The sequence below is a fragment of the Plecotus auritus genome (genome assembly GCF_963455305.1).
Source record: "Plecotus auritus genome assembly, chromosome: 8".
In the NCBI taxonomy this organism is placed as follows: Eukaryota; Metazoa; Chordata; class Mammalia; order Chiroptera; family Vespertilionidae; genus Plecotus; species Plecotus auritus.
Window position 1 is genome coordinate 131,749,841 of NC_137782.1, and position 26,796 is coordinate 131,776,636.

The 26,796-nt window shown below is 42.4% G+C and overlaps 1 long non-coding RNA gene across 3 annotated transcripts in view; it reads left to right on the plus strand.

The window, feature by feature from the left end:
- The window catches only part of LOC308257046, a 145,478-nt gene that overhangs the window by 23,423 nt on the left and 95,259 nt on the right, over positions 1-26,796 (plus strand). For all 3 annotated transcript variants that reach the window (XR_013961504.1, XR_013961505.1, XR_013961506.1), the window contains exon 4: positions 8,218-8,322. This is a non-coding gene — a long non-coding RNA (uncharacterized lncRNA). The remainder of the gene's footprint in view (positions 1-8,217; positions 8,323-26,796) is intronic.

Here is a 26,796-nt window from a genome sequence, read left to right on the forward strand (position 1 = left end):
TGAAGTACCTGGACCTCTTCTTTAGCTCTCTGGTTTTAGGGCCTTTGCAGTGCTATAGCCTTTGCCTAGAACACTCTTTACCCTGCTCTTCACCTCGTTAACTATCCCTTGCCTTTTTTTATTATTAAAAAAAAATTGATTTTTAGAGAGATAGAGACATCGATGTGAGAGAGAAACATCGATCTGCTGCCTCCTGCACACTCCCAACTAGGTATTGAGCCCACAACCTTTTGGTCCACCGGACGGCGCCCAACCAACTGAACCACACCAGCTAGGGCTCCCTTGCCTGTAAGTTTCAGTTAAGTATTATCTTCTCTTAGAGGTCTTTTCTGGCCACTCCATATTACTCACACTCAAATTGTTATTTAGCACCTTGTTTGCTTCCATTAGCTCACTTATAACTTTTTAGTTTGTCTTTCCTTTATCCTAAAAATAACATTGGGTAAGCTCCTTGAAGGCAGGGACCTTGTGAATGATTGTATCTTCAGTGCCTAGTGCATAGAAATACTCAGGTACTTGTTGACTAAATTGCCTTTCACCTTGTTCGTGCCTGTGTTGGTGCTTTGTGGTTCTGCACAACCCTCATCCTTTGCATATGTTGTTGCCTCTGCCAGAAGTCCCTATTCTCTCATCAACTGTTCAGATTCCCTCTTGTCCTTTACCACTTCTCTAAGCAATTCCTGATTTCCACAGGCAGTGCTAGTTCAACATAGATAACATTTTGGTCCTCTTTTTTTGTTGTTGTTAATCTTTGCCCGAGGATACTTTTCCATTGATTTTTAGGGAGAGTGGAAGAGAGAGAGAGAGTAAGACAGAGAGAAACAGCGATGCACATCAATTGGTTGCTTATTGGTTGCACAAGCCCCGACCAGGGCCCAGGCTGGGGAGGAGTCTGCAACCAAGGTATGTGCCCTTGACTGGAATCAAACCTGGGACCCACAGGCCGATGCTGTATCCACTGAGTCAAATCGGCTAGGGCACATTTTGGTCCTCTTGAGTGGACTTTCGCCCTGTATGGTAATTTCACGTATGTAGGAGATAGATAGTATTGCCTTTGATTTACAGATGACAAGCCAGAGGCTCTGAGAGATGGGTTAACTTGGAAATGGCAGAACTGAGATTTGAACCTTGATATGTCTGTAGAGTCCTCACTCATTCTACTTCATTGCACTGTCTCTAAAATAAACGAATAGTTCATATCTTTGGGGATTCCTTGTGATAATGACAAAGTCAACATACAGCCTACCAGAAATGAGCCAGGGTGAAACACTATTAAATTAAAACCAAAGCAAATTTCAGTCATCATTCATAGTTGCTTGGAGGATAAACAATGAAATTTCAACATTTTTGTTGAGAGGAAAAATATGCAAAATTGGTATACAAAGCCTTTAATACATTTTGCTTAAAAATACATCAGTAACTTATGATTTGAGTAAATTATGGTAGATAATTATCATATTATGCTCTATGAAAAAGAATTAGATACACACACACCACACACACAACACTAGTGTTGTGGCTCAGTGGTTGAGCGTCGACCTATGAACCACGAAGTCATGGTTCCATTCCCAGTCAGGGCACATGCCTGGATTGTGGGCTCGATCCCCAGTGTGGGGTTTGCAGGAGGCAGCCAATCAGTGATTATCTCTTATCATTCATATTTCTTTCTCTCCCTTCCTCTCTGAATTCAATAAAAATATATTAAAACAAAACAAAACAGTAGTCTCTAAGATCTATCATTAACAGAAAACTAAAGGTGCAGAATAGTGTTTGTGGCCTGTTAGCTTTAGTATTTGTATGAAAAAGGGGTGGACTCTATATACTTATTATACCCAGACTACTTCCGGAAGTTTGTTTTTTAGTATCTTTATGTGTTGCTGAAGTTTTTTTGTTTGTTTGTTTTTTACCCATATATGCATTGCCTTTTTAAAAAAACTGTAGTAAAAAACATGACAAAATTTACCATCTTAACCATTTAAAAAATATATTTTATTGATTTCTTAGAGGAAGGGAGAAGGATAGAGAGTTAGAAACATCGATGAGAGAGAAACATCGATCAGCTGCCTTCTGCACACCCCCCACTGGGGATGTGCCCACAACCAAGGTACATGGCCTTGACCAGAATTGAACCCGGGTCCCTTCAGTCCGCAAATTGACTCTATCCACTGAGCCAAACCAGTTAGCCATCTTAACCATTTTTTTAAAAAAATATATTTTATTAATTTTTTACAGAGAGGAAGAGAGAGGAGAGGGATAGAGAGCTAGAAACATCGATGAGAGAGAAACATCGATCAGCTGCCTCCTGCACACCCCCCACTGGGGATGTGCCCGCAACCAAGGTACGTGCCCTTGACCGGAATCGAACCTGGGACCCCTCAGTCCGCAGGCCGACGCTCTATCCACTGAGCCAAACCGGTTTCGGCAATCTTAACCATTTTTAAGTGTACCATTCATACAGTAGTGTACAGTATGTGCACATGTTGTGCAACAGATTGCCAGAATTAAAACTTTTTTTTCTTCTTAGAATAAAAGTCTTTATCTTTGGGCATTCATAGAAGTATAATTCTAAATCTCAAATAATAATTATCATTTGTGTATAGAATTCTTTTTGTGTGTATGCAGTTCTTGTTATAGTTCAATTGGTAAATGAATGTAAAGGCATTCAGACATTTGTTTGTTTTTTTTAAAATATATTTCATTGATCTTTTACAGAGAGGAAGGGAGAGGGATAGAGAGTTGGAAACATCGATGAGAGAGAAACATCCATCAGCTGCCTCCTACACACTCCCCACCGGGTATGTGCCCGCAACCAAGGTACATGCCCTTGACCGGAATCGAACCTGGGACCCTTCAGTCCGCAGGCCGATACTCTATCCACTGAGCCAAACCGGTTAGGGCGGCATTCAGACATTTGAAATAAGTTTGATTCACTTTCTGTTTCCTCAGTCCCATTTCCCACAGTCTGATGCAATTCCTTTTCATAAAACTGATACTATCACCACTGAGCTACTTTTTGATAATCCATTGAACTGTTTTGACTCTTTGGTTTCTTATCTCTCTTCAGTTCTTAGCACTCCTGTCTATTCTCTTTTATTTGTTTTTTACTAGAGACCTGGTGCACAACATTCATGCACTGGGGGAGTGGGGACGGGGTCCCTCAGCTTGGCTTGCACCCTCTTGTAGTCCGGGAGCCTTTGGGGGATGTCTGACTGACGGCTTAGGCCTGCTTCCCAGTTGGACATCCTTAGTGCTCCCACGGAGGTGGGAGAGCTCCCGCCACTGCTACTGCGCTCACTAGCCGTGAGTCTGACTTCTGACTGAGTAGTGCTTCCCCTGTGGGAGCACACTGACCACCAGGGGGCAGCTCCTGCTTTGAGTATCTGTCCCCTGGTGGTCAGTGTGTGTCATAGTGACCGGTCGTTCCACTGTTCAGTCAATTTGCGTATTAGCCTTTTATTATATAGGATATTATATAGGATTGTTGACAGTATTACAGATATCACCCATTTCTCTCTCCCTTGCCCCTTTCCATCCAACCCCCACCCCACACCAGGCCTTTACCACATTATTGTCTATTACCGTGGATTATGCATATATGTTTTTTGGTTAATCTCGTCCCACCCTGCAAAACTGAAACACTTATACCCATTAAATAATTCCTTATTTTCCCCTCCCCCTAGCTTCTGGTGGCTACCATTCTACTTTCTCTTTCTATGAATTTGACTGCTGTAGATACCTCATAAACGTGGAATCATGCCGTATTGGTCTTCTTGTGACTAGCTTATTTCACTTAGCAGAATGTCCTTGAGGTGGTTCACCCATGTACCATGACAGGATTTTCTTCCTTTTTGAGGCTAAATAATAACTCAGTTTTAGATATATGCTACATTTTATCTATTCATCTGTCAATATATTGTCTTTTATAAACTTTTAAAAAGTACTTTGCGTCACCCTTTACATATGGTCATAAACATTGTGTGTGTGTGTGTGTGGCAACAGGGAGAGGGGTTGTGGGGTTATTAAATTGTATGTCTCTAAACTTTATAGCAAAGAGTAGGATCTCTTTTGTCTAGTGAATGATCCTTAACTTTATGTTTTGGATTTTTGTATTTGAGATTTTTTTCTTTAAGTGAAACACATCTTTTATTAGGAATGCAACAAAAAAAGGGGAGATTGTGTTTGAAATTAAAGCTATCTGTGTATGTCAGGATACACCACCATTTGTCTTACTTCACCCACACCTTTGTGTTACTAGCATCTCTGTGCTTCTCTGTGTTCCAGAGAAGCACTAGAAATTTCGGGGCCCCCTTTTTATAACATGTTTCCTGTGTGTTGATTTTGTCTTTTCAAATGGGATAGATTATGTTTTTTTAAGTATATTTTTACTAGAGGCCCAGTGCACGAATTTGTGCATAGGTGGGGTCTGGCCAGCTTGGCCCCAATCAGGGCGGATCGGGGCCAGGCCTGTTGGGAGGAGGAGACAGTGGGAGATTGGCTGGCCAGCCTGCCCCTGATGGGAACCCGATCAGGGCCGGGCCGGCTGGGGGGAGGGGCCACAGGCGATTGGCTGGTGGGCCCCGCCCCTGATGGGGGTGGAGGGGCTGATTGGGGGTCAGCGGCTGGGGGAAGGGTCAGGGGAGGTTGGCTGGCCAGCCCCACCCCTGATTGGTGTGTGGGGGAGCGATAGGGGATGGAGCTGGCTGCGGGGAGGGACCGCAGGCTGATAGGGGTGGTGGGGGCCAGTTGGGGACCAGGGGCATGGAGGAGGGGCCATGGGTGGTTGGCCGGCCGGCCCTGCCCCTGATGGGGGAGGCTCCAATCGGGGGCAGAACTGGCTGGGGGGAGGGGCTGCGGGCCGATTGGGGTGGTGGGGGCCCATTGGGGTTGGGGCCAGCCGGGGAGGTTGACTGGCCAGCCCCACCCCCTGATAGGGCTGGTTCGCTGGCTGCAGTGGGCGTCATAGCAACTGGTCATTCTGGTTGTTACAGCGTTCTGGTCTCAGGCTTTTTATATATATAGATTGATTTTAGAGAGGAAGGGAGAGGAAGAGAAAGATAGAAACATCAATGATGATAGAGAATCATTGATCAGCTGTCTCCTGCATGCCCCCCCCCCCATTGGGGATCTAGCCCGCAACCCAGGCATGTACCCTTGACCGGAATAGAACCTGGGACCCTTCAGTCCACAGGCCGACGCTCTGTCCACTGAGCCAAACCGGCCAGGGCTAGAATAAATTCTTTAAAGAAGGAGACATGTCTTATGTTATATCCTCTAGTCAGGAGCTTAATAGAAGTTGCTCAAAAACTATATATTCAAGGAAGATAAGAGAGAGAAGGAGGTTCCTCTTTTGGAAAGAAGACTGCTTTTGGTTTTCCTTTGACTTATCTTGTACTCTTCACTAGTAAAGAATGTTTACACTTGCAGACTAAGTGTGTTGGAGAGTGTGTGTGTGTGTGTGTGTGTGTGAGAGAGAGAGAGAGAGAGAGAGAGAGAGAGAGAGAGAGAGAGAGAGAGAGAGATGTTTCCTGGTGAAAGCCCAGGAAAGAGAGCAGAAGCTGGCATGAGGTCTTTAAGGCTGTGGACTGATAAGGCTGTGGTCATGAGACTTCTGTGTCTCGGTCCTCAGGAGAATCTCAGATTTCTGTCCTCTTCCTAATCTCCAGCCTGGATTTTCAACTGTCAGCGGGACAGCTGGATCTGCATGTGCCTTAGGCTTCTTAAATTTAGTAGCACATAGTAGGAATGTTTGATAAAAATGATTTTTCATTTTGGTGATAGTATATGAAAGCATTTAACACAGGGCCTGACATATAGTAGGTACCCAAGAGGTGACAGAAGAGAATATGTGAGAAATATTTTCAAAGTTAAATCTTTCTCTAGGACCCCTACCTCTATTCCTGTGCCTCCACTCCTACCCTCTGGCTAAAGAGATAGGGGATAGCAACATGGATTCCACCTTTGGGAAGCTTCCAGTTCCTTGTTTGTGGCTTTATGCTCAGGCGAGAAATGTAATCTGCTCCCATAAAACCTCACCCCAGACTGAAAATGTTCCAAACAAACTAGCCTGTCTTGTCACTTTTTAAAAAATGTATTTTTTTTTTTTATTATTTCAGAGAGGGAGATAGGGGCTGCCTCTCGCAGGCCCCACATGAGAATGAGTCCACCACCAGGGCATGTGCCCTGACCGGGAATCAAACCATGACCTCCTGGTTCATAGGTTGACGCTCAACCACTGAGCCATTCCGGCTGGTCCCAGCCCCTGTCTATATAGACAACTTTCTTAGTAGGGACCTAGCCTTGAGAATCTTAGTGGAGAAGTGTGTGAATCTCTAGGGTAGTTGTGGCAAGGTGGTGGGTGTATGGGGTTGGGCATGAGTTTAACTTAGCCAGGATAGCTTGTTAGGTTCAGGTATGGAGAAAGGGATATGGTAGATAGAAAAGGACTCAGCTCTGTGTCATTTTCTGCTCATAGAGAGATACAGGCACTTGTGCCAAGCCCATAGCTCTGGCCTGCTGCCTGTCACCTCCTGTGAATGTTACCTCCTGGCTGCTCTGCAAGGCATTTGCGGTTAAGCAGATGAAATAGGGACTCTGAATCAGATAGCCTTGCTTTAAGTGTTACCAGTTTGCCGTTTGGAAGTGTGCCTCTCAGGATCTGTTTCCCTTGTGCCGAAATTAGTGGAATCCCATCCAGATCTGGGAGGGTTTCCCTCCATCCTTCTTATGCCACCTCAGCTTACCTTGATCTTAAGCTTTTATCCCTTTCATCCTATCACTGGTCTGGCTTCTGGGAAGAGGAGGGAAAAAGATGAGGAAAGAGGGAGAGTTGAATAACTGATGGAGAGTATGTGGATTTGCTATCCTTACATGCTTTCTGGATCAAAGTGTAGGTGAGAGGAGGATGAGTGAGTGGGTGGGAGAACAAACAAACGCCACCTGTACCACTTGTTTGTCCCTCAGCCTGGACCCTTGCTTGGTATTCTCAATCTCTGGTGTTGTTCCTCCCTCACATTTAAAGTATCAGCATATATACACATGTAATTTCATACCAATGGAATCATACCTTAGTGCTGTTTTTTTCTTCTTTTTAAAAATATATTTTATTGATTTTTTACAGAGAGGAAGGGAGAGGGATAGAGAGTTAGAAACATCGATGAGAGAGAAACATCGATCAGCTGCCTCCTGCACACCCCCTACTGGGGATGTGCCCACAACCAAGGTACATGCCCTTAACGGAATCGAACCCAGGACCCCTCACTCTGCAGGCCGACGCTCCATCCACTGAGCCAAACCAGTCAGGGCGGTTTTTTTCTTTAATACTGTTTTGTAATCCTTTTTTTTCTTTTTACCTCCCCCTTATTTTATTGAAATATAATTGATATATAACATTGTGTAAGTTCAAGGTATATAATGTGATTTTATATACTTACTAGTATATATTGTTAAATGATTACCACATTCATCACCACACATAGTTACCTATTTTTTTGTGTGTGGTGAGGACCTTTTTTCATTTAATTGTATGTTATGGACATCTTTTCATGTTAACCAGTACTAGTTATAGAGTAAGTGGTTGAATTATATTTCAATATGCTGCTATACCATAATATATTTTGTTCTCTAATATTTAATCTATTTCATATATTACCAATGGGGCCTTTCCTGACCACCCCCTTTCTTAAAATTGTAACAAACCTCCTTCCTTTCCTATCTTCTTTATTTTTTTCTATAGTATTAAGTACCACTTGGTATACATTTAAAAATGTATTTGTTTATTGTGTAACATGCTCCATCCATTAGAATGTAAGCTTCATGAAGACAGGGATTTTTCCCCCTCCTTTTTTCTACTACTGTATACCTAGTGCTTAGAATAGTTCCTGGTCACTATTGGTGCTCAATAAATATTTGTTGAATGAATGAATTTGTTGGACTTTTTGTGTAACTATTAAGTTTTTAATTTGTGATATTTTTGTTATTATGTACATTCTGTGATAAATACCCTGGTATATAAATTTAGCACACTTATCTATCTCCTTAGGATAAATTCCAAGAAATGGAATGCCTGAGTTAGAGGATTATGCACATTTAAATTGTCAGTTCATGGAGCCAAACTACCCTTAAGAATGTTAACTTCTATCAACAGTGCATGAGGTTGCCAATTTCTCCACATTATGTGTAACACTGGGTTGTGTGTTTTTTGTATCCCCCATCTGACAGGTGAGACATGGTCTTGGCACTGTAACATAGAGTTTGAGAATGTGACTCTGGAGCCAGCTTTCTGGGGCGTAAATGCTGACTCAGCCACTTACTGTGTGTCCTTAGGTAAGTCATTTAATGTCTCTTCCCTCAGTTTTGTCTTGGGTAAAGTGGGTATAATGATAATGTTAATTTCATGGGGGAGTAAATCAATTAATTCAAGTAAAATGAGTTGAGAGAGTAACTGAGATGTAGCACACAATAAGTATGATTTAATTTATATTTTTTTTGACTATTAAAGATTGAACATCTTTTCAGAAGTATCTTTTCAGATGTATTTTGGACATTTATATTGTTTCTTTGGATCACTTATTCATGTCCTTTGCACATTTTCCCAGTCATATTTTTCTAATAATTTGTAAGAGGTAAAGTGTTGACTATTATGTATGGTGCAGAATTGTTCCCAGTTTGTCATGTCTTTTTATCTTTGTATATGCAGGGTTTTTTCCTGCCTGCAAGTTTTATAGTTTTAGGTAACCAAAATAATCTTTTCCTTTATAGTTTTCTCTGCTACTAGGCCAATCTTTTTAAAAAATATATATAATTTTATTGATTTCAGGGAGGAAGGGAGAGGGAGAGAGAAATAGAAACATCAATGATGAGAGAATCATTGATCTTATGCCTCCTGCATGCCCCCTCTTTCCCCCTTCTAGGGATTGAGCACACAACCTGGGCATGTGCCCTGACCGGAAGTCAAACTGTGACCTCCTGGTTCATAAACTGGAAGTCAAACCATGACTTCCTGGTTCATAAGTCAATGCTTAACCACACTGGCTGGGCTTAACCACACTGAGCCACACCGGCTGGGCTACTAGACCAATCTTTAGAAAAGGTATGTTTTAACAGACTGACAGCTGTTAGTCTGACAGACTGAGAGGGAAGGGGTATTGGGTGGGGGAGAGCTGGGTAAGGTAGGTGAAGGGATTAAGCAAAACCAAACAAAACCAACAAAACCCAAAACAAAAAAACAACTCATGCCAAAACCGGTTTGGCTCAGTGGATGGGGCGTCGGCCTGCAAACTGAGGGGTCCCGGGTTCGATTCCGGTCAAGGGCATGTGACTTGGTTGCGGGCACATCCCCAGTGGGGGGTGTGCAGGAGGCGACTGGTCGATGTTTCTCTCTCATCGATGTTTCTGACTATCTATCCCTCTACCTTCCTCTCTGTAAAAAATCAATAAAAATATATTAAAAAAAAAAAAAACAACTCATGACACAGACAAAAGTATGGTGATTACCCGAGGGAAAAAGGAGTGGGGAGAGGTAGAAGAGGGTAAAAGGGGGGATAAATGATGATGGAATGAGACTAGACTTTGGGTAGTGAACATATAATACAATGTACAAATGATGTATTATAGAATTGTACATCTGAAACATATAATTTTATTAACCAATGTCATCCCAATAAATTGAATAAAAGATATAAATAAATAAAAAGAAAAGGCATGCTTTGTTACCTCAAATTATAAAAAGAATAACCCATTCTCTTTGAGTACTTTGTGTATATGTGTATTTTTAAGTCTTTAATCCACCTGAGATTTATTTTCACATGAAGACAGCAATTGTGATCTGGCTCCTTCTTTGTATTTTATTTTTTAAAAAATATTTTTATTTCAGAAAGGAAGGGAGAAGGAGAGAGAAATAGAAACATCAGTGATGAGAGAGAATCATTGATTGGCTGCCTCCTGCACACCCTCTACTGGGACTCAAGCCTGCAACCTGGGCACATGCCCTTGACTGGAATCGAACCTGGGACCCTTCAGTCCACAGGCCAACACTGTATCCACTCAGCCAAACCAGCTAGGTCTGACTCTTTCTTTTCAGTTGGGTAGTTTCCCAAACCCATTTATTGAAGAAGGATCAAGAGTAGGAGCAAGAATGAGGAAGGGCTCTCCTTCAGGAGAATCTGTTCTCCCCTCCTTTAATTTGAAAGTAGGATATCCTAGAGATAGCACATCTCCATTTCAAACTCAGTCAATAGTCAGTAATCATTCTGTTGCTAAGTTGTGGAATGAATATGCTGTGTAAAGCAGTTTGGGATCAGAACTAACAACTTGACTCTAAGTGATGAGACTGCTCTGCTCATTGGTGCAATTCTCCACTGGCTCTGGAGGCTCCTCCTAAGTGGATCCTAATTTGGGGACTATTTTGAAGGGGCATTGTTAGTTTGCAATAATAAGTTATGTGTTGTTCAAGAAACAAATAAAGTGACTATAGCAGATATTTCCTCACTGTAGCCTGGGAATATTGTTGGGGTATTGATAGGAAGTATTGAATAGTAATAAACTCACTGTGTTATAGTTCTGCCCTTACTAGCTCTTTTTGGAACTCTAGTCCCATCCAGTTGCTTGCCTCAGACTCAAGATAGAGGGATGATGATTCTTGTATTGTAGAGCATCCACATATCCCATGGCAGCTACTCTCTGCCAGAGATAATAAAGAAGGGCAGCAAACTCTTACATGGCATATATTATGTGCTAGGAACTGTTCTAAGCAATATATATATATATATATATATATATATATATATATATATATATACACACACACACACACACACACACACACACTCTTCATGAAGTAGATCTTCTGTATTGGGTTGAATAGTGTCCACTCAGAACCTGTGAATGTCATTTTATGTGGAAATAGGGTCTTTCTAGATGTAATCAAGCTAAGATGAAGTCATATTGGGTTAGGGTGGGTCCTAACCAAATGACTGGTGTTCTTATAAGAAGAGGGAGACACACCAGAGGGAAGATGGCCAGATGAAGATGGAGGCAGAGATTGAAGTTATGCTGCTGCAAACCAAGGAATGGCAAAGATAACTGACAACCATCAGAAGTGGGAAGAGGCAAGGAAGGAGTCTTCCTTACAGCCTTCGGAGGGAGCACAGCCCTGCTGACACGTTAATTTTGACTTTTAGCCTTCAAAACTGAGAGAGAATAAATTTCTGTTGTTTGAAGCCACCCAGTTTCTAGACTTTGTTACAGCAGCCCTAGGAAACCAGTATACACTCTTATTATTGTCTTCGTTTTCAGGTAAGGAAATGGAGGCCCAGAATGGTCAAATATTTGGAGATCTCTTAAGGCCACTGTTCGGCTGGCTGGGTACTTACTCTGAAGCTCCTGCTGTTGCTGTTATTAGCTCTACACTTTCACCACAGCCATCAGCTTCTGGTAGTGCTGGGGCTGAGCTGCTGGAATGGCTCCTTTCTCTCACAACAGGCCCAGCCCTTTCCCCATCCTTGCCCACTTCACATCCTGAAGCAGAAACTCTTCTCATGAGGTTTCTGGCTATAGCCTGATCATTTCACCAGGTCTCTTCCTGACTCCAACCCTTCAGGGGAAATCAGGCTTTTATTTTTCATTTCCATGCATTATCAGAGAAGTGTGGGTGGGTCACCCAGCTCCTGGCAATTGAATTATGCGTCTCATTTCTTGCCCGCTATGCTTCCAAGAATTTCTGTCAGTAGACAATTCAAGTCTTCATTTTTATTTGGAGCTTTTAAGATCTCACACATAGCTCATATAGCACATATCACAGTTCATGGCTGTGAGCAGAAAAATAGCTGCTTCATGGTAGCACTGTCTGTGGCTGCCCCAGTCACCTGTTCTTGATTAACACAAATCACCACAGTGGCTCTCGCCCCTACCACTGGGAGTGGCGGGGATAAGGACGTTATCTGACATAGCTCTTCACTGTAGCTCCTTGTCTGCCCATGGTCTCTTTTGCTGGCATCCCAGGAGAGACCTGCATCCTGTGGCTGGCTCTGGAATCTCGTCTATTTTCCACTATAGACCTTTTGCTTTGGATCCTGCTCTTATTGTCAGCTCCTCTCACTAGATTGAACTTTGGGAACTCGGGAACCATATCTTTTTTTTTTTGAAAAAAATATATTTTTATTGATTTCAGAGAGGAAGGGAGAGGGAGAGAGATAGAAACATCAACGATGAGAGAGAATCATTGATCGGGTGCCTTTTGCATGCCTCACACTGGGGATTGAGCCCACATCCTGGGCATAAACCTTGACTGGGAATTGAACTGTGACTTCCTGGTTCATAGATTGATACTCAACCACTGAACCATGCTGGCCAGACAGGAACCATATCTTTTGTTTGCTGCTGTAGCCCAGGACTGAGCAAAGACCTGGCACTTACTAGCTAATCCCTCAGGAAATGTTTATTGAATGAAGAAATGAATGTTGACCTTGAAGCTTTGGAATCCTAGTTTTTCTTGCTTCTTGTTAAAGCCAAGGATCAGATTAAGAACTTTAGAGGCCTACACAATAGGATAATTATGATGTCCCTCATACTTCAGCCCCCAATATATATATTTTAAGGACAGTATTAAAATAAGTATAGAGAAAATCCAGCAAAATTACCATGGTGACTACTTGGATAAATATTAAATAATTTAAAACATTTGTTGTTATTGTCTCTGCTTTGCTAGTTCCCTAAGCACATGCTGTTGGATAATCCTGCCTGGACTAGCCCCTCACTCACCTTGAACTTCACTTTCCTCTTTATGGCATCTGCTGAAGCTGCCAGCTAGCCCCTTTCACCCCACAGTGGTGTCTGGCTCCTGAGATCCCAGCCTGGGCTTGTGCCCTGGGCTCCCTGGGGGCTTGCCAGGAAATCAAGTAGAACACAGCTAAGGAGAACTCCCATGCTGATTTGGAATTATAGTTAGCATTGTGCTACTTAGGCCATTGTAGTCATAATAATCTTCCTGATCCTATATGTGGAAAGCTTAGAAACTTTCTTATAGTTTTCCTTCCTGGATTACTGAGAGAGAAGTCAAAACACAGGTTCACTTTGCCTCCTGTATTAATCTGGGCCTTGCTGGGATCATTCAGAGAAGTAAGGTGTGATTCTGGAAGTGGAGCCCAGACTTCCTACAGACTGTTCCAAGGCTATGACCATAGTCAAATCCAGTTGCTGCTTGATTCTAAGGAGTTTAAAATAGTATTGGAAACCTCCTAGGAAAAAAATCACCACCGTAACTTCTTGGCTAAGGTAGTGGTGTTTGCTGGCCAGAGCAGAAGGGGTAGCCAAGGCTCGCAAGTTCTATTCTGGACCTGTTGATTTGAGGTGTGACATTCAGCATTTTGAGATGATGTCCTGGAGCTCTGATGGTTTCTCATCTCAGCATAGAGAGTGATATGGGATGTGTTTGCAGGGAAAGAGGCCAATAATACTGTCCTCTAGGAGAGCCTTACCATTCGATGTCCTTTCATTTGAATTTCCAGGCTCTTTAAATACAGCCTCCCACCCCCAACACACACATACACACTTAATATAGGAACCCAGCAATATTATCCACATTTTACTTGAACTCATTTAATCAGAATTGCTTTCCTTTTAGCAGTGTGATTAGATCAGCTCCTCTAAGGGATGAAAACTTTGATAGGGTTTAGGAAAGGAAGGAAAGGTTTACACGGGCCACATACCTTGGCCTTGGACAGCCAGGGAGTAACATGAGGGCACCAGGTACATGATGTGCTAGATGAGGAAGAACAAACTCACATCCCTGGAGAGCCAGGCATGTAATTAGATGCTTTTCATATATTTTCTTACTTAGTTACTATAATGCAAACCAATAAATTGTCATTTTTGCACGGGCAAGCTGAAAGTCATAGAACTTATGTAACTTACCCAAGGTCAGACAGTGAATAAAAGGCTGAGCTAGGATTGATTTATCCTCAGGTCTGTCCAATTTCAAAGCCCATGCTGTTTTCACAGCTCTTCTATCTCTGACAAGATTTAGCAAAAGAGGGTGGGCAAAAAAGAGAAGATGGGGAACTGCCATCTTTCTCTGCCTCACAGTTTTGCTTGTTGAGACCTGTTTAGCCAGAGCATCCTGTTTATAGAAAACTAGGTTCTATATATAGAGATGCTACAACAACATATGTGGGAAAGATACCAATTGGCTGTAGGGGAGGATTAAAAAAAGCCTTTGTTCTTTACCTCTAGGTCTCATTGCAGTGTAACAAGTGTCAAAACACTACTAGTAACACTGGTTTAGTGCGTAAGAGGCCCTGTCCTATCATCCAAATAAAATCTGTTGGTCTATCCCAAGGAGTAAGTAAGTCATGATGGGGCAGAGGTGAGGGTGTGGTGTGCCCTTACTGCATTTACTGGAGCTGGTGGCACCTGTTTTGTGACTATTGCAGTGAATTATTACTGAGTAAACAAGAGGTGTCTCTCTCTTGCTTTTCTAAGGGAGACCAGATGGCAGTGGGTGCTGGCCAAGATCCAGGGGATCCTGGCCTCTGCGCTGGCAGAGTAGACAGCTTGAGAGGTCAGGTGATGGAATAAGAAGAGACAGGGCTGGTCTATCAACTGATGTAATCTTAGGGGCACCTAGAATGTGCCCTGCCCCTCAAAGACTTGCCTCAGCGATTTGCTCTTGGTCGGAGTTCCACAGTGAAACTTTCCCCCTAGATTTAAGTCTTTGAGACACTACTAAAAATGAAGAGACTCCAGGAAGGGGTTTGATTATGAAGCATCCTGGTCATCTAAGTGGAAGTGTGATTCAGCTTATGAGATTAATTTTGGAGAACTAGATTAAGGCAAGGGACAGAGAGGAGAGGACACTATGCTCCTAGTCATAGGGACAGGAGGGAGACACTATTGAGTTGGGTATAAAGGCTCTACAAAGAGAAGTTGGGTCCCCAAAGAAACATTTTGTCCTTCACAATTTTGTCTGAGAGGAAACTAGCAGATGAGGGTGGTGGGGATGGAGGCTCTTGACCCCAAGAAAGGGTGTGGGGCAGAGATTTCCCACCTGCATGCTAGGTATGCAGGCACATTATTGTCTGGAGAGTAGCTGACAGGCAAAACGTAACAAGGAGTGCAGGACCTTTGGGTCTGTGGTTTGCTGTTATGTCTTCAGACAAGACCGTCACAGATCTTAGGAAGCAAGAGGGAGCTTCACAGAAATGATGTAAAGTGGTGGTGCAAAAGAGGCCGCTGATGACAACATGGGCAGGGTACTTCCTCAGTGACCACTGGTCACAGACAACTGTGGTCTTGATTTCCCAATGAGTTGTGCTGAGCTAGGGCTTTATGGGAAGGCAAAATAAGCCATGTCAAAAGTAATGACAAAGCACTTGGGTGTACGTGCATGTCCCCTTGTTCACTAACTTTATGGAGCCAAAATAGCTAATCCAGAGGCTGCCAGCATAGCACCTGTGATTCAGATCTACAATTTTTTGGCCTGAGTTACTCCAAAGTGAGAGAGCCTTCCTAATTGACTATTCATCTTCGTGATCTGAATTTTCACATCTTTTCCTCCCCCAGCGGATCCCTAGCAGAAGCAACTCAAATCTCTGCCTTTCCCAGCTCCTCACAGATGGATTCATGGATTCCTTCACTCTTAGGCTTCAACTTCACTCTGTTCACTTTCCTACCCTAAGTCGAGAGCATTTTCTTTTTAATTTTTTAATTTTTATTGATTTCAGAGAGGAAGAGAGAGAGAGAGAGAGAGAGAGAGAGAGAGAGAGAGAGAGAGAGAGAAGAGAAACATCAATGATGAGAGAATCATTGATTGGCTGCCTCCTGCGCGCCCCCTACTGGGGATCAAACACAGGACCCTTCATTCTGCAGGCCGATGCTCTATCCACTGAGCCAAACCAGCTAGGGCAAGAGCATTTTCTTTTGATCAGAATTTTGGCTTCATTCGGACCGCTGTGGTTCTTACCCATTTCTTCTGGCATATTTTCCTAGAGAGCTGTCCTAGAAATGATCTCTATCACTCACCTCCTAAAGTTGGACAAGGTTTGGACTTCTGTCCTTACTGGAATCAGCACAATGCTGTGGAGGTTTCTGGAGGTACCACACCCCATCCTTTACCCCCAGCCACTGTAGCCCATACACATGATCGAATGATGTAGCTGGATCTGATGATTACCAAGATTTTGGAGCCAGTAGCTCCAGCAGGGCGGGACTCCTGGTCATGTGTACTATGCCCTAAATGACAATCTGCCTCCCCTCCATGTCACCTATATTTTGGCTTTTTACTAAGAGGATCAAGCTCTGTCCAATTGCCCTATTCAAACCCCCTCGCCGTGTCAGGACTCCACCCTTTGTCAATTCCTCACCAGGGGCTGTGGCCTTTGTTTTGCAGCCTCCTTAGGCCAGGTCTCTTCTCTGATACTAGAGCCTTTTCTTGCATCTAGGCTTTGGTAGATAGTCCTGCTCATGCACAAATCTCCCAGTGCTGACCACTCTGAATTCAGCTTGCTACTTTTTGGCTAATTGGATGTCATACTGATCTGTCCAGCTTCACTTCTGGAACAAGGTTGTTAGCTTAGGCCCCTATCCTGAATTTTATGCTAACTCTCCAGCTGCCTCTGCCTCAAAAAAGAGCTTTTAATGTGCATTTATAAAGCTCCAGAGGGAGGTAGAGAATATAACATTTTCCAAACTTATTTGTTTAGAGAACCAGGCCTGGCTGGTGTTTGAGCATCAACCTATGAACCAGGAGGTCACTGTTCGATTGCTGGTCCAGGTATGTGCCCAGATTGTAGGAATATTTATTAAAATCTCACAGAATATGGAGTTCGGTGGAGCACAGTTTTGGAAAGTATGAACCTTTATCCCAAAGGAATGGATGGCAAATGGAGGAATTCCAGGTGAAGATAATGTGACTATCAGTGAAAAAAATTCTTTGAGGTTGGAAATTTTCCTTGTGCTCTTCATTGAACAAATGCCCACTGAACCACCTACTATTTACCAGTCTCTGCTGGAGTCATACCAGTGTTTGACTGTTTACTGTGTGTCTGCATAAGGCCAGTTCTAACCTGGAGTGGAACCTAAGGTGGGGAGGAAGTAGATATTCTACATTCTTTCTCCCACATTTGGATTCACTTCCCCTTTCCTCCAGTTGAAACAGGAAGTGGTGAATGGGGTGATGCCATTATGGCCACAGACATCACTAGCTTTTGGATCCAAGGAAGGAGGGCTTCTCTGAGGCATCTTTCCCCATGTTTGACCTCTTCCAGGATTTCTCAAGCACTCCTCCTACTCCAGGACTATTTATCTCAGCATCAGTCTCAAGTCTCACTGCTAGTTCAGGATTTTGACTTTACATATAGGGATCAGTGCCAAGTGGGATGGAGCTCATTCTTATGGAAAAACTGACATTCTATATTTTCTACTTTCTTCTTTTATAGCTCATGGGAAGTCCAGATTATAATTTTTTCAACCTTTCAATGAGATAAACCCTTGTTCTGTGGGCAGGATGATCTTGCAGGTAGAGATCAGTTTGGTAGGGAGGGTGATCAAGTGTCAGGAACTCAAGCTGGCATAGGTGGTAACCAAAGAGGAAACCAGTCACTTCCTTTGTGTGCGATTCTCAACCAGGACAGACTGGAAAAAACTACTTGAAGCAGATAGAAATCTCTTAAGTCTTGTGATTAAGAAATTACTAGGTCTCTTTGAGACCCTGATGTATATGTCTTTACTGTCATTAGTGAGATCTTTGGTCAGCCAGTCTTGACTCAGTTGGCTGAGCTAATCATAAAAGAGATGGACTCAGCTTTTTTTTTTTTAATTCTAGATTTATTATTTTTAAAAATATATATTTTATTGATTTTTTTACAGAGAGGAAGGGAGAAGGATAGAGAGTTAGAAACATGGATGAGAGAGAAACATCGATCAGCTGCCTCCTGCACACTCCCTACTGGGTATGTGCCCGCAACCAAGGTATATGCCCTTGACCGGGCTCGAACCTGGGACCCCTGAGTCCATAGGCCAACGCTCTATCCACTGAGCCAAACCGGTTAGGGCTGGACTCAGTTTTTTTATATATATATATATATATATATATATATATATATATATATAATTGATTTTTTACAGAGAGGAAGGGAGAGGGACAGAGTTAGAAACATCGATGGGAGAGAAACCGATCAGCTGCCTCCTGCACACCTCCCACTGGGGCTGTGCCCGCAACCAAGGTACATGCCCTTGACCGGAACCGAACCTGGGACCCTTCAGTCCGCAGGCCAACGCTCTATCCACTGAGCCAAACCGGTCAGGGCTGGACTCAGCTTTTTAAAAAATATATATTTTTATTGATTTTAGAGAGGAAGGGAGAGGGAGAGAGAGATAGAAACATCAATGATGAGAGAGAATCATTGATCGGCTGCCTCCTGCACGCCCCCTACTGGGGATTGAGCCCAGAGCCTGGACATGTGCTCTTGACTGCAATCGAACCCTTCAGTCTGCAGGCTGAGGCTCTATTCATTGAGCCAAACCAGCTTGGGCAAGACTCAGCTTTTAGCTATGCCCTTAGGTATAATGTTCTTTGAACATCCAACTAGTGATATTCTCTACTCATAAGCCCCATCCTAACAGCTTTGGCCTATGGCACTTGTCCATTTCTGCCCCTTCTTCTGGAAGTTTTAACTGTGAAGATCAGGGAGTGAGGTAACTTACAGGAAGGTGGAAAGAGGGCTTGAAATGAGCATCTAGAGATCTTAAATAGAGCCAGTCAGTTATTTGGTCAGTCTGTAGGTATTTATAAGTATTAGTTGGCGTATAACTGCAAAAGGCTTGTTTTCTCTGACTAGTCTTTGCCTAACAGGCTCCCTACATAAAGACATTCCTTAAGATTCTATTCTTAGCTCCCTTCTCTCCTCCCTCTACTATCCCTGGGTGATATCATTTATGCTTATGGTTTTAGCTACCACTGATAAGTCAGAAACTCTTAAATCTCTATCTCCAACTTAAATTTCTCTTCTGAGTTCCTGAATCACAGTGGCCAAACACTATTGATGTTATAACCTGGATGACTCTTAGGCATTTTAAAATCAATATATCCCAAACCAAATTATATTCTTTATCAACCCGTTCTCTTCTCCCTATTCCTCTATTCCTTCCTATTCTTACTACTTGTTTGTTCCTGGACTTAGTAAATTGGTTTTCTTTAAAAAAATTTTTTCCTACAGTTATTAAAGCTGGGGGGAGTGAAACAAAGAAGGGCTTAGAATAGAAGAAGCAACAGTGGAGAGCCTAGGCAGGGCTGCTTTGACTCACTGGAAAGTTAGAGAAAAGGGATCTTGGAGACAGGTGCAGTGAGTTAGCTTGGTATGAACTGCTGCTATCCATTGCAACCCTGGTTGTAATGAGTTTAGAGTTTAGGGCAGTGGTTCTCAACCTTTCTAATGCCGAGACCCTTTAATACAGTTCCTCATGTTGTGGTGACCCCCAACCATAAAATTATTTTCGTTGCTACTTCATAACTGTAATTTTGCTACTGTTATGAATCGGAATGTAAATATCTGTGTTTTCCAATGGTCTTAGGCGACCGCTGCTGTAGAGCCTAAGACCATCGGAAAACAGATATTTACATTACGATTCATTAACAGTAGCAAAATTACAGTTATGAAGTAGCAACGAAAATAATTTTATGGTTGGGGGTCACCACAACATGAGGAACTGGATTAAAGGGTCGCGGCATTAGAAAGGTTGAGAACCACTGGTTTAGGGGATGCACTCCTGTGGAGGAAGAAGAATGGGTAGGGAAAGGTGCAGGCATGCTCCAGGGAGGGAGAGCATGCCTGTAAACTTGTTTCTGTATCACTATCTTATAGTATTCCCCCACCATAAATTTAATAGGCTCTGAGTGTAATGAAAATGTTTAGAATATGGGTGGGTGATTTCCTTCCTCCCTCCCTCCCTCCCTTTCTTCTTTCTTTTCAGGTTGTGGTTCTTGCCTGCAAGGCATCTATAGTTGAATTCAATAGAAAAGTTAACAGATAGTAAAAAACAAAGAACAATGAAAGGTTAACTGAGGTTAAGATTCTAAGTAAAATGGAAGTTATGGAAAGGAATCATCTGAAGGTTAAAACCTTGGGAGTAAGCATCATAAGCATCATGGAGGAGATATTGACCAAGAACTCCGAGTTGGGTTAGGGATCAGAAGACCCCTTACAAGCTTTCAGAGTGGAGAAGGGATGGACCATATGATCCTCAGCTTGTTTCTTGTGCAAGCAGTGTAATTGTCACCTTCCCCACTGGCTGCTTCTGTAAGTCATCTCAGAGCCTCATGGAATTTGGTTCCTTTTAAAAGGTTCTAAATGAGGCAGAAACCCTAAAACAAAAGAGGGTAAGTAATTTACCATCTTAAGGAAGTAATTAACTGAAAGTCATTTAACACAAAATATCCCCCACCTAGTAAAATATCCACAAAAATTACAGGGATCCTCTCCTTAGATTATCATTATGCATCCTCAGCAGGAGTACTGAAGTACAAGGGTATTAAAGGATTTGTGAAACCTCTGATGTGTTATTTTACATTATCTTCCCTCTTTTGAAAGCATTTTTTGTTTTAGGTAGCATTTATTTCTTCTTACCCCAGGAATGGTTTTGCTTTGAAGGATCTGTGGAGGGAAGGTCTGATGATGTTCCAGGCAAGGGCAACAATGTGAATATAGGCAGCAACCTACATAGAACTATTATGATCAATGAAAAAACTAGTCCAACTGGAAAGAATTCTTGTTGGGGAGCAGAGCTCAGAATAGATTAGAAAGCCCAGAAACAGACTTGGGTTTCAGTGGGAAAGGATAGTGTTTAGGACTAATGTCTAACCATTAAAAAAAAAAAAATTCTGTCACCTAGCAAAATAAATTCTAGATGGATTAAAGGTTTTTACATAAAAACTAAAGTAATAAGTATACTAGAAAATAGTTTCTTAGTAGGGCACCAACGACAGAAACTATAAAGGAAAAAGTGTGATAGATTATCTAAAAAAATTGCAACAGACACCATAAACAAAATAAGCAGATGACAAACTGGTTACAATTGAGAGAGAGAGAGAGAGAGAGAGAGAGAAACATCAATTTGTTGCCACTTATTTTTTAAGTTGATTTGAGAGAGAGAGAAAAAACACACATTGATTTGTTGTTCCACTTATGCATTTATTAGTTGCTTCTTGTATGGGCCCTGACCAGGGATCAAACATGAAACCTTGGCATATTGGGAGGACGCTCTACCAACTAAGCTCCTTGGCCAGGGCACAAAGAGTTTTCAACATGTCTCTAAGGTGCACAAGCCGCTTACAAATCAATAGGAAAAACACAAAAAGGAAACAGGCCAAAGTCATAGAAGAATAAATACAAATGACCAATAAAGCTTATAGAAAAAAGGCTGTTTTAACCCAGCTGGTGTGGCTCAGTGGTTGAGCATTGACCCATGAACCAGGAGATCATGGTTCAATTCCCAGGTTTTCAGGCTCGATCCCCAGTAGGGGGAGTGTGAAAGGCAGCCAATTGATGATTCTCTTTCATCATTGATGTTTCTATCATTGATGTTTCTATCCTTCTCTCCCTCTCCTTTCCTCTCTCTGAAATCAATAAAAACATATTTTAAAAAATAAAAGGGGCTTATAAACAAACAAAAAGAAACAAAAAAGAAGAAAGCTGTTTCACTTATAATCCAGAAAAGGCAAACAGAAATGAGATATCATGTTTCAACTGTTAGACTGACACATATTAAACAAAATATTTATTACTGCTGAGGGCTTGAGGAAACAGGAACTCATACTTTGTTGCTAGGGATATAAATGAATACAGTCTCTCTGAAGTTCATTTTGGCAACACATTTCAAATTTAAAGTACATACACTGTTAAACCAGCAATTTGACTTCTAGGTATTTATCCCGCGGGCAAGTGTACAGAGATATATGTGTGAGGATATTTGTTACTATATGTTACTATAGAGTTTCTAAAATAATCAAAATGGCCATTGATAGGGTCAAATAAATCGTGGTATGTCTATACAATGATAAATGAAATAGATCTATAATTATTAACTCAGAAAGATGGCTACAGTATATACATGAAAAAAATAGCATATGAACCTGTTTCAGTTGAAATATTTATTTAAAAATTCATGCAACACATTGTTAACAGAAATTATCTTTTCTGATTCAGAAAAGAAAGAGCCAGTTAAAAAAAATAGGACATAGATTCTGACTTGACTGTGGTTGGTGGTGGGTAGGTTAAAACCAGATTGGTGGACTAGGTAATGAATAGTGGTGATAAAAGCAGTGTTTATGGAAGGATTTATGGTGTGAATTATGACATGAATCAAGTGAAAAATGCAATTAGATAAATAAGATAGTGGCAGTCTAGGTCTGAAATAATGAGGCATAAACTAGAGTTGGCAATGGGTTGATAAGGACAAGGATCATTCTGAAGGAAACACTGATTTGATAGTTTCAGTTAGGAGGAAGATAAAGAAGAAAGAGTAGCAAGTCATTGATAATACCATGGTGTCTGTCTACCCTCTGAAGTTGGAAAGTTATTTGTCATGACAGAAATGGGGGTAACTGGAAGAGAGAACCACTATTCTAGAAGGGAAGACAAATTTGTTTCTTGGGAGTTGAATTTGAAGGGCCATATGTATATCCAAATGGAAATGTTTTGTAGGCTGGAGATTCCTATTTAGAGAAAAAGTTATTTCTAAACTAGAGGCAATAGGTGAGAGTGGGGATTCTTTAGATTTGACACCTTTAGATGCTTGAGGAAGGGGTGATCATATATCTTGGTTCTCATTCCTGTTAGCAGTCTTTTTTAAAAATTTTTTTTAATTAAGGTATTATATGTGTACATATCTTACCATTGCCCCTCCCCACCCCACTCCCATCATGCCCTCACCCCCCAATGTTTTGCATCCGTTGGATATTCTTGTATGTCCTGTTAGCAGTCTTTTTTTTTTTTTTTTAATCTTTATTGTTCAGATTATTACAGGTGTTCCTCTTTTTTCCCCGCATAGCTCCCCTCCACCTGATTTCCCACCCCACCCCATGCCCTTACCCCCCACCACTGTCTTCATCCATAGGTGTAAGCTTTTTGTCCAATCTCTTCCCGCACCCCTCACACCCCCTCCCCCCTGAGAATTGTCAGTCCACTCCCTTTCTATGTCCCTGATTCTATTATATTCACCAGTCCATTCTGTTCTTCAGATTTTTTTATTCACTTGATTTTTAGATTCACTTGTTGGTAGGTATGTATTTGATGTCATTTTGTTGTTCATAATTTTTATCTTTACCTTTTTCTTCTTCTTCCTCTTCTTAAAGAACACCCTTCAGCATTTCATGTAATCCTGGTTTGGTGGTGATGAACTCCTTTAGCTTTTTCTTGTCTGTGAAGCTCTTTATCTGACCTTCAACTCTGAATGATAGCTTTGCTGGGTAGAGTAATCTTGGTTGTAGGTTCTTGCTGTTCATCACTTTGAATATTTCTTGCCACTCCCTTCTGGCCGGCATAGTTTCTGCCGAGAAATCAGCTGACAGTCGTATGGGTGCTCCCTTGTAGGTAACTAACCGTTTTTCTCTTGCTGCTTTCAAGATTCTCTCTTTGTCTTTTGCCCTTGGCATTTTAATTATGATGTGTCTTGGTGTGGTCCTCTTTGGATTCCTCTTGTATGGGGTTCTGTGTGCTTCCTGAACTTGTAAGTCTATTTCTTTCACCAGGTAGGGAAAGTTTTCTGTCATTATTTCTTCTAATAGGTTTTCAATATTTTGCTCTCTGTCTTCTTCTGGCACCCCAAAAATTCGGATGTTGGTACGCTTAAAGTTGTCCCAGAGGCTCCTTACACTATCTTCATATTTTTGGATTCTTTTTTCTTTTTGTTTTTCTGGTTGGGTGTTTTTTGTTTTCTCATGTTTCAAATCTTTGGATTGATTCTTGGGGTCCTTTGATTTACAGTTGAGTTTCTGTATATTCTTCATTTCAGACAGTGTATGCTTAATTTCTGACTGGTCCTTTTCCATTTTTTTGGCATTCTCATTAAGATCCTTAAAGGTCTCACTAAGTTCCTCAGCGGTTTTTAGAAGATTCTTGAGTAACCTTATAAATGTGGTTCTAAACTCTATGCCGTCCAGTAGTTTGCTTTCCTCCATTTCTCTCATTCGTGACATGTTTCTTTGTCTCCGCATTTTGCTGCTTCCTTGTGTTGATGGAGTAGCTTTGTGTGGTAGGTGACCTATAGGGGCCAGTAGCTCAGCCTCCCCAATCACCTGAGGTGGACGCCTTTGGTACACCCCTTTGTGGGCTGGAGTGCAAAGTCTTGGTGTAGTTAAGCCTTGATTGCTGTTGGTACACTGGGAGGAATTGACCTCCAGGCCAATTGGCTGTGAGGACCTGCTGTGTCTATAATGGAAGAACTGCTGCGCTGGAGACACGCTTATGGTGCAAGACTTGTTTCAGTGGGGCTTCGGTGCTTACTGAGTCTGCCTCTTGAATGTGTCACTTATGGATGTGAGGAGTTGAAATCTGGTGTCTCACACTGACCACTAGGTACACTGGCTTCTGGATCTCCAATGGGGGGCAGGTCAGCTACTGTCTGAGGCTACCCAGCAGGAGCTACAGCGAGAACTACAGTTTTCTCCTCTTTGCTTGGGGTTTGGAGGTTTTGGAGCTGTCTGACCCGGGCTGCAAGTTTGCTAGGTTAAGCTGCGATAGGGCAGGCCATTCATATGCTAAAGCCGCTGCTTGGAGCTTGGGTGGGTTCGTAGATTGTGCAGGGTGGGGTCTCAGGGCGTGACCAGGCTAGGGCGTGGCAAACAGCGATGGCTGCCTGTAAGCTGGCTCTGCGTCTCTGGCCACATCCCCGCGTCCCGGGCCCCAGCGCAGTAAACAATTATTCCTGCGTGCAGCCCTGCAAGCAAGCCTCCCTCACTTTCCGACCCCACGGCAGACAGTCCAGCTTCTCCCCGTAGGAATTTGGGTCCCCTGCGTCTCCCCAGAAACTGGAGTTCAGAGTAATCGGGAGCTTATCTCCCTTTGGGTTGAAAACAGCAGCGCTCCCAGATGCCCGTCGCCAGCCCGATTTGCACGTCGCCAGCCCGATTTGCACGTCTCCGTACCTCAGCTTTTCAGCGCTTGTGCACCCCTCAATGCTGTTTGCTCTTTCCTTCTAGTTGTAGAACTTCCACTCAGCCAGCATTCCCGTGGTTCTGGGTGATAGACGTTTTGTCTTTTAGTTGTAGTTTTGAAATTGTTGTGCGAGGCAGCAGTTTAGGTGTTTACCTATGCCGCCATCTTGGATCCTCTCCCTGTTAGCAGTCTTGGCGGATCCTGGAGAGGAGTGTGTGGCAGTGGTTTCAATTGTAACCTGAGTAGAGTGCTTGAGGAGAGGTAGGAGTGGGCAGTACTCATAATAAAACAACAGCCACAGCATGATTTAAAAAGCACTCTACCATTTACAAAGGCCATTATATACAGCAATTTAGCTTACACAGTCCTGTATGCTGTGTGTTATTATTTTTCTTCTTTTATATGGACACTGAGACACAATTAGAGAGTAGAATTCAAACTCAAACTCAGGTATTCAGGCTTCAAATTCTATTTCTCAGTTCTTCAGTCTCCATCTCTTAGAGATGAATTTTCCAAGGAGGGAAAGAATAGAGCAAAAGCTGCAGCCTGGAGCTCGGAGTATCCACAGTAAGCGGTGGGAGGAAGAAGAGGGGAAGACACCATATCACTCATAGTCACTGCCTTGCCCCTGCCCCTGCCCCTTGTAGGCCCTGACATTCCTCTAAACTAGAGAATGTTGGATTTCTTTTGAATTCAAGGGGGAAAAATGTCTAAATCTGTCCATAAATAGCTTGAGGTATTTTGGAAGTAAGGTCGCCAGTTTGGTTACAGCAGTTAGTGTGGTGGCTTAGTGGTTTATTGAATTCTGGCTTCATTCTTTTGAAAGTAATACAGTAAAAGCATATTACTTTGAGCCAGGAGGGAAGGGCTTGTCTGAATTAATTACATGAAAAAAAATTTTTTTACGAAGTCATTAGGTTTGTTTACTTTTGGGATCACGTAGTAAATCACTTGTGTATGTGTCAGCTGGTAGAGTTCCTAAGAGGACCTGCTTTAATGAGTAAAATAACCAAAGTCTTAAGTCACTTCATTTTTCAGCTGACAATCATATTTATGGGTTTAAATTATTTGCTAACCCATTCTGATAGCATAATCACAAAAAGTAGTTAACTTCCTGTCAGAAGTTCTAAATTAACAGGGGCCACTTTAAAGAGGTTCTTAGGCAATTGCTAGACTAATATCCTCTGAGAGTCCTGCAAGACATCCTTGCAGCCAGTGCTTGGAGCAGAGTGTGCAGTCTGGAAGCCGTGGTTGAGTGAGTGAAGGACCAAAGGACTCTTTCTCCCTGAGGCATATTGAGCTGTGAGGAACAGTCTTCCCACAGTCTCACACTGCAGTTTAGCTGGATGGTTTTGAGGACAAGTCTTTCCTTTGGATTTTGTGGTGGGAAGAGAGGAAATGGAGGTACCACGGGAAGTTTCTGCTCTGTGAGCTGGTGACTCCACAGAGAAAGGACGTTGTCCAAACCAGTAAGCTGGTGTCAGTTGAGTCCCAGTCACATGATCTTTCCTTCTAATGAGATCAGGCTGCTGAGAAAGTCTCTGAAGCAAGTGAGGAGGCCTCTAGAGGTATGAGATTTCCTATTGGCAACCTGGATCTTACCCATAGAGGGCAGCTACTTTCCAAGTCCTCTGGAGGACCTCTCCAAGACCCT